This window comes from Cucurbita maxima, unplaced genomic scaffold (assembly GCF_002738345.1).
Source record: "Cucurbita maxima cultivar Rimu unplaced genomic scaffold, Cmax_1.0 Cma_Scf00042, whole genome shotgun sequence".
NCBI classification, from domain to species: Eukaryota; Viridiplantae; Streptophyta; class Magnoliopsida; order Cucurbitales; family Cucurbitaceae; genus Cucurbita; species Cucurbita maxima.
The window spans coordinates 1,412,145-1,420,903 of record NW_019272058.1 but is presented as its reverse complement, the minus strand read 5'-3'; the positions used below and the strand labels follow the sequence as shown (position 1 = coordinate 1,420,903).

Sequence of the window (8,759 nt, the reverse complement as noted above, 5' to 3'; positions counted from 1 at the left end):
AATTATGTTAGCAATGAGCCAATTTAATCCATTCTTCCTTTTATGATTTTTTTTTAAATTATGTTAGCCATTACTTTTGGGTAATTTAATCTATTCTATTTATTTATTTATTTATTTTTGCTATCGATAGACGTATCTTTATGAAACATACTAAATAAAACTAAATAATTGGTAAAGAGAGGATATGAGATATAACTTACGGTTAAATCTCTCTCCATATGAGAATAACTCATTCTCATGTCCATCTTTGCAGCTATGTACTAAATTTAGGATTTTATTTCTCTTTGGTCAAAACCATCCTTAAAGGAAAAAATTGGAGTTGTAGTTAGTCAATTATAATATTTGACGTGCTAGTTTTCAAACTACTTTAAATAGGTGTAAAGAAAGCATGAGAATAACTTAGTTTCACTAATCTAACACGTGTTGGGCATGTACTGAATACTTGTTAATACAATGGATACATTACAAATTTATAATCCAGCATTTCGTATCATACCCTTGACTTTGAATATATTTTGAGAGTGAAACGTACCTTAAGTTTTTTTTTTAAGTATACAAACATATAAACTTATTTATATGAGTTTATTTCTAATATAAAATTGATAAATTTTTTGAAATAATTCTTTTTAATTAATGTATCATTGTCACATCGGTGTCCTATTTTTTTACAAATGACATGTTACCATATCTATTTGCTATCATATTTATGTCTCGTATCTATATCTCATTTTTATTTTTGTGACTCTGAGATATTTTTCTTTTATAAATAGATATCTTCACGAAAATAAGTTTAATTTATGTTGAGATGGAGAATAAAAATTGACACTTAAGGACGTTGATAGGGACTTTGATTCTTCTTAGTGTGAAGCTTGCATCTTGCAATTACTTGGGTAGAGAATGTGTTTCACTTAAATTTCACTCAAGAGAAAATAATCAAATAACGAACCATATGCGAGAGAGGATAATTTTCTTTTTAATCTTTGAGAAATAAGAAAGAATAAAAATTAAAACATGGCATGAATGAAAATTAGTGGCCGGGATTTAATCTCGATCCCCTTGAATCTCCACAAAAGATGAAGTCAATTTGATAATTCTACCATTACAAACTTTATGAAATTAAAAATAAATAAAGTTTTCTAACAACTCATGTAATGATGCTTGCAACTTCATCTGCTTCTTCAACCGTGTAAATATTCACTTCTGAAGCTCCAAATGGTCCTTCCTCAATCTAATAAGCTTGTAACACATGAAATAATAGTTGAACCGAGCCTATCAAATTTTGTAGATGAAAAATGAATGCTTGTTGAATCTTCTTAGCCTTGGATCGTGTAATAGGTATAGTTGGAACATTTGGAACACCGTGGCCCTTATCATCTTCCTCCTCTTCAAAAGGATTCGTCCTCGAATCAGAAAATCATCACCTACATCAATAGGACTCGAGTCAGCAACATTGAAAGTAGGATGTGCTGAAATTCTCATGGAAGATCATTTTATATGCATTGTTATTAATTCTTTAAAGGACTTGATAAGGGTCATCCCCTCTTGGATGTAACTTTGTCTTCCTTTGAGATGAGAATCACTCCTTGCGAAAATGTATCCAAACCCAGTTACTAGGTTGAAAAATGATTTCATTCCGTCCTTTGTTAATTCTTGAAGCAACATTGAAATTTTGTTTCTCAATTGTCTCATTCCCATCTTTATGCAATGTTTTGATCTCATTTGCATTACTTGTGGCTGCTTTACTCACAAAAATATTAGATGATAGAAAGCAAATCAAGACACGTAAGTGGATTAAATCCATAAACAACTTTAAAAAGAGAACAATGAGTGGCATACATTCGTCCCAAGACTTAATATTCGTACAAATAATAGCCCTAAGCAATGCTCGTAATGTTCTATTAACCAGCTCATTAATCTAAAGATGACAGGCAGTTGAAAACAATAATTTGTTACCCAATTTATGACTTAAAATTCTTATAAATAATAGCTCTAACCAATAACCACCTCAGATGACATGCAGTTGAAAACAATAATTTAGTACCCAATTTATCTACCATACTTTCCAAACATTGGCAACAATGACTACAAAATTTATAAACATCGTGCTTCATGGGAAAAGTCATATGGATAGCATTTTCTTCCATGTCTTGGTTTCGCTAACTAAAGTTTTCCAATAACTCCCAAACTTCATTACCTTATATAACCTCTTGGGATAAAATTAGAGTACTTTTCTATAAACCACCAATCCTAAAGGATTCATATAAGATTTTATAAAATAAGATCTACTGATGAATTTCATAGCATTTGAAGGTCATCTAGGTCATGAGCTGAAGGTAAATTTCCTTAGGGGCATTATGGTCATTTTACACAGTTTATTGGTTTACCTACTTTTCCTTATCCAATGACCACCAAAATTCATATCCAACCTCAATATACTATAATATGCTCAGTATTAAAATTTGATGGGCAGCGGAGCTCATATAGTGGGTTATTTTAACATTACTTAAATCTCGAGCTATTTGATCGGTTTAGGGTCTTAACTCAGGGTTCTTTGGGTTTTTTTTTCATATATTCTTAATTCATACTTGGTTTATGGTTCATATGAAAATCCAAGCGATTTCTACAAGTATTTCTTAACAAAGAGTCCAAGGTGGCTACTTGCCTCTTCGCTGACGTTTAGGACCTCTATTCTTGAGCTTCCAGTATCTGAATTACTTCAAATTTCCTTCCACGTACTCCTTATTGTGTCTAGTTTATGAAACCATAATGTTTTTATAAGAATCGGTCTGAAATAGGGTTAAAATTGAGAAAACCCAAGAAAAGGTCAAATTTTGAGTTGACTTGGATAGTTTAGTTGAACTTGCCATATCATCGTTTTCTTCCTCTAAACAGGAAGAAGATGCGCATTTTTCACATCGCCGCCATCTGAAACTCGGCCTGTACAGCAACATTTACAGCATTTCTCTCCTTGATTTCTTTGTGAAACTTAAAGATGAGTGTTACAAGGAAGGGTTAGGGATTGATTTGATACCTTCTCGTAGATCGTAGCCTAAGATATTCGCTTCCAAAGTTCGTCCAAAATCTGATTTATCGCTGGAGAAAAAACAAAGGATTTTTATATTTGGTAGCCGATTCTAGGGGTTTCAAGGCCCTATTTCTTTATTGAACCTCTTTCATATCCTTTCTTCAGGCTAAAAGAATTGGTTTAGAGGAATGTCTTTGAGTCTAGGACCTTAATTTCTAGAAATCGAACTCAGTATGCAACTCACTCAAAACACAAGATTTTTGATCTCTTGGGTAGCTTGTTCTACGACGTTTCAGCTCTCAATTCTTTCATCAAGTTTACTCAACTTCTTTCTTTGAAGCTAGAGGAATCCTTAATTTGAAGGAAAAGAGATCGTAGATAGGAATTCGGCTCTTATCCCCAATTTAATTTCGAAACTTATTTCCTTCAATTCGGCACGCTCTCGAGGTTATTTTTCTTCGTGGTTTTCTATGGAAGCATTCCTTGGAGGTGGAGAAACTAATTGGAATCATTCTTGCTCGACCAGTCATCATGTATCCTCGAATTTGATTTTCAAGTTTTTCTTGAAGTTCTTCAATGGCGGATTGAATTGAGGGAATGGTTTCTGGGCACTTTCAAAACTCTATTCCTTCATAAAACTTGTGGGTAATCTTGTTGAGAAACTGTTGGAATATGTTTGAAGAGAAATGGGGGAGGAATTCACTCGAATTTGGAAGAAATCTGAGAGTAGGAGACCCATAATCTAAACGCTCATTGCCTTCGATTGGGGGATCGACCTTTCTCGATTCTTATTCCGTATTGTTGCTCCTACTTCAGTCTTTATAGGAGATGCTTAAACCAAAATTGAGAGCTCCAGAATCTTCGTTATTTAGATGTTCGAAGAGAAATGGTGGAGGATTGCTCTTGAATTTGGAAGAAATCTTAAAGTAGGAGACCCATAATCTAAACGCTTATTGCATTCGATTGGGGGATCAACCTTTCTCGATTCTTATTTCGTATTGGTTCTCCTACTTCAGACTTTATCGGAGGAGCTTAAACCGACATTGAGAGCTCTAAAATCTTCGTTATTTAGAGATTGAACTTTCTGGATAATTTTTCGGAGATATCAACTCCGATCATAGCCTTATTGACCTTGGCTTTGAATACTAGTCGTTGGATGTGATGATCCGTGCGTGTTCATTGAGATCATATCAAATTTTGGAGGAGATCCAACGGTTGAGATTTGAGTATGAAGGATTTTGCTCGGATGGTCACGGTAGATGCTCTGATTCTAATAGGAGTGACATTTCTCTAATTATCCATTCTTTTAGGGGTATTTTGGTAATTTCCACATTTTGAATATTTTATTATTATTTTTCTCGAAAAATCCATAATATTTCTACAAATTCCTCATTGTTTTTTGTTCATTTCTCCCTTATTTTTGAATCTTGAGATTCCTTCTACATAAGGAATTACAAATCGAGAAAGATTTTTGATAATTGATAAAATGACTTTTTTGCCCTTTTCATTTACTTTTTCCTTTCCAATCCTTGAAATCACTTGTTAGAGTACTCAATTGACTAAGTCCCTTGTTCTTGCTTAAAACTTTAATTTTTTTCCTTTCTGTCCTTTGGGTCTTTCATGAGTGGCTTATTTTTGTGGGAGCTAATTTTCTTCATGTTTGGGGTGTTACATATACATAATCGTTACAAACACAAAATAAGAAGCAGACTCAAAAGAAGAACTTATGGGCAAATAATGGTTACTTATGGGTATGGATCCTAGCAACTTATTTAGCACGTTATTCACATAGTTCTATGTACTTGGTACATGAATTATTGATGAACTTAGGTTTATACATAATGTCTTGGGTTAGGCTTTAAGAGTTGAGGTTTTAGCTTAAGAAAACATTAGAGGGTAACCTAACATGGACTGATTCGTGGGAAAACCTACTAGCACTTTGAGGACCTCTTTCCTTCACCAAACTTATGGGTAAACTTATTTAGATGGTGCAGGAACGAGTTTGGAAATGAACAGTGGACTAGTTCTCGAATTCGAGGTAAACCCATGAACACGATACCCCAAAACAAAAAACATGTATCTCTCGATTGGGTACTCGATTAAGCTTGCTTCTTGCCCCTAATAGTCTACCCTAATTCATAATTTATAGACGGATTTTCCACTACCATTGAAACATCTAGAATTTCTATAATTTCATTCTTGATTTTTTTGAATCTTCTGCCAGAAATGTCTTCTCCGATCGGAGCCTTTCTTTTTTAAGCCCCTTGTAATTATTATTCTATAAAAAATTTAATGATTCGGGAAGTTTATAAAAATTAGAAAAAGTATCATCTTCTCAATGTTTTTTCAATTCTACTTGTTCTTTGCTTCTAGATACAACTTAGTAGGGATTATACACGGTCTCTTATTGGAGACCTTGAGTGTTGCAAATTCTCCTCTCCTTTGAAAACTTTCGGTCATCGAAAGTGCTTATTCTAAAATAGGCCAGGGTACAAGGTTCTTATTTGCCTTCTGTTTCCCAAGTGGCTTCTTCTACTCTATGATTCTTCCATAGGACCTTAACAAGAGCGATTTCCTTGTTTCTCAATCTTTTGACTTTCTTGTCTATTATTTGAATCGTGTCTTCTTTATACGTTAGGTCATCTCTCAAGAAGAGAGTTTCATGAGCCAGTACGTGCGAAGGATCTAGGGTATACTTCCGTAGTATGGATACATGAAAGATATTACGTACTACAGACAAATTTGGGCATTGCCCGATTCTAGATCCAATCCTTTCTAATATCTCAAAGGGATGGATAAACCTAGGGCTTAGCTTCCCCTCTTTACCCTACCTGAGCACCCCTCTCATGGGGTGCTACCTTTAGGAATATATGATCCCCTACCAACAATTCCATGTCCTTGCGCCTTAGATCTGCATAGCTTTTCTCTCGGCTTTGTGCGGTTTGTATCCTAGCTTTAATCTTCTAGACTGCGGCGTTGGTAATTTGCATAGCTCTGGTCCAATAGTTCTCGTTTGCCCCCCTTCCCAAAAGATAGGGGATCAAAATCTTCGTCCGTAGAGAACCTCATATGTGGTCATTTTTATGGTTGCTTGGCAACTATTATTATAAGAGAATTTCATAAGGGGTAGGTATTTATCCCAGCTTCCTGCTAAATCGATCACATATGTCCTCAACATTTCTTCCAATATTTGCTTGAGCATTTCTGTTTGACCATCTGTTTATGGGTGGAATGTCGTACTATAACTGCGTACCCAATGCCTTTTGTTGAATTTTTCAGAAGCGAGATTTAAATCTGGCATCTCGGTCTAATACTATTGCCTTTTGTTGAATTTCCAGAAGCGTACCCAATACCTTTAGTGATGAATATTCATTTTTAATGTTAGCAAGAGTAGCTCAGTTGGGAGATTGTTAGACGGAAGATTTGAAGGTCACACGTGTTTTATCCACGTTCAACGCACCTAATACAAGTTTATTACCTGACTATACAATCTAAAAACACAACTTGCTTATTCAATCTAAAATTAGTGATTATTTCTTTTTTAAATATAATGAATTAGCGGAAGTACCTTTGTTAAGGATAGTTGACCGTTCATTATAAGGCAAATATCTAGATATTTGTCTTACATTACGGGTTACCATATTTTCCCTTTTACTAAATGCAAATATATTGTATTCATTTATTATTCTTTCCTTTTATCGCTATTTCCTTATTATTTGTAATTTACCTTATTTCTGTATTCTGTAAATGATTATAAATAAGAGAACTCTCACACCATTTGGGTGTGGTGGATTAATCAAACATTCACATGGTATCAGAGCCCTTTCGGTTTCACAACCCTGATCCTTTCTTTTCAAGGGCTTTTGAGAAAGATGACCTTTTTTATTTAAAAAAGAAATAACAGAATGATTCACATGACCCAGACGAGCATGCCATAAATCATATGAAGCACGTAAAGATTTGTTTTTAAGGGCTGAAATAAAAGCAGAGTTGCCGCGCTCCAGCACATATAGCCCTCCATCTCTTTTACCGGTTGCCACCACTGCTGCTGAACTTCTTTGGGTTACGCATCTTTTGCATGACCTCAAGGTCCCTATTTCACAGCAGCCCTTACTCTTATGTGACAACAAAAGTGCTATTTTTTTGAGCTCTAATCCTGTTTCTCACAAGCGGGCCAAGCATGTTGAACTAGATTATCATTTCCTTCGAGAACTTGTTATCGCTGGCAAACTTCGTACACAATATGTACCCTCTCATCTCCAAGTTGCTGACATCTTCACAAAGAGTATTTCTCGACCTCTCTTTGAATTTTTCAGATCCAAGCTTCATGTTCGTTCAAATCCGACGCTCAGCTTGCGGGGGGGTGTTAAGGATAGTTGACCGTTCATTATAAGGCAAATATCTAGATATTTGCCTTACATTACGGGTTACCATATTTTCCCTTTTACTAAATGCAAATATATTGTATTCATTTATTATTCTTTCCTTTTATCGCTATTTCCTTATTATTTGTAATTTACCTTATTTCTGTATTCTGTAAATGATTATAAATAAGAGAACTCTCACACCATTTGGGTGTGGTGGATTAATCAAACATTCACAACCTTTACTTATGAATTTTCATTTTTAATATTAGCGGGGATAACTCTGTTGGGAGAGTATCAGACTGAAGATTTGAAGGTCACGTGTTTGTTATCCACGTTCACCGCACCTGATTCTAGTTGCATAACCCGACTATTCAATCTAAAATTAGTCATTATTCCTTTCTGAAATCTCAATGAATTATCGAAAATACCTAACGTGTTCTAGTTCACCGCACCTTATACAAGTTGGATAACTTGAATATCTTATTAAAAATTAGTGATTATTTCTATTTAAAATTAAAATGAATTAGTGAAAATACCTTTACTGATGAATTTTCATTTTTAATGTTAGTGTGGATAGCTCAGTTGAGAGAGCATTAGATTGAAGATCTAAAGGTCTCGTGTTGAATCTTGCATAATTTGACTATTCAATTTAAAATTAGTGATTATTTCTTTCTAAAATTTCAATTAATTAGCGTAAATACTTCTACTTAAAAATTTTCATTTTTAATGTTAGTAGGGATAGCTCAATTTGGAGAGTCAAATTTAATATTTGAAGGTCACGTGTTCGATCTTCATGTTAACCATCTCCATGTTAACCAAACCTAGTTCGCATAACCTGACTATTTAATAAAAAATTAGTCATTATTTCTTGTTAAAATCTCAATGAATCAGCTAAAATACCTATACTGATGAATTTTTATTTCTAATGATTGCGGGGATAGCTCAGTTGGGAGAGCGTCAGACTGAAGATTTGAAGGTCACGTGTTCGATCCACGTTCACCGCACTTTGTTCAAGTTGCATAACTTGACTCTAAATTTACTGTCATTAGCGATTATTCTGTCATTTTTTTAACCAACTGACATAAGTTTACCTTTACTTTATGAATTTTCAATTTTAATATTAGTGAGGAGAGCATCGATTTAAAGGTATCTCAATCTCAATGAATTAGAGGAAGATCTGTCACGTTTTTTATCCAACTGACATAAGTTTACTTTTACTATTTGAATTTTCAATTTTAATATTAGTGAGGAGAGCGTCATATTGAAGATTTAAAGGTAACGTGTTTGATCCACGTTCATTGAATTAGCGATTATTTTTATCCAACTGACATAAGTTTACCTTTACTTTTTGAATTTTCAATTTTAAT

At 34.1% G+C, this 8,759-nt stretch overlaps 1 non-coding gene across 1 annotated transcript; it reads left to right on the top strand.

Moving 5' to 3' along the window:
- The first annotated feature begins 8,323 nt into the window (after positions 1-8,323).
- On the top strand, positions 8,324-8,396 carry TRNAF-GAA. Its single transcript has one exon. It is a non-coding gene; the product is annotated as a tRNA-Phe (tRNA).
- Positions 8,397-8,759: the final 363 nt, after the last annotated feature.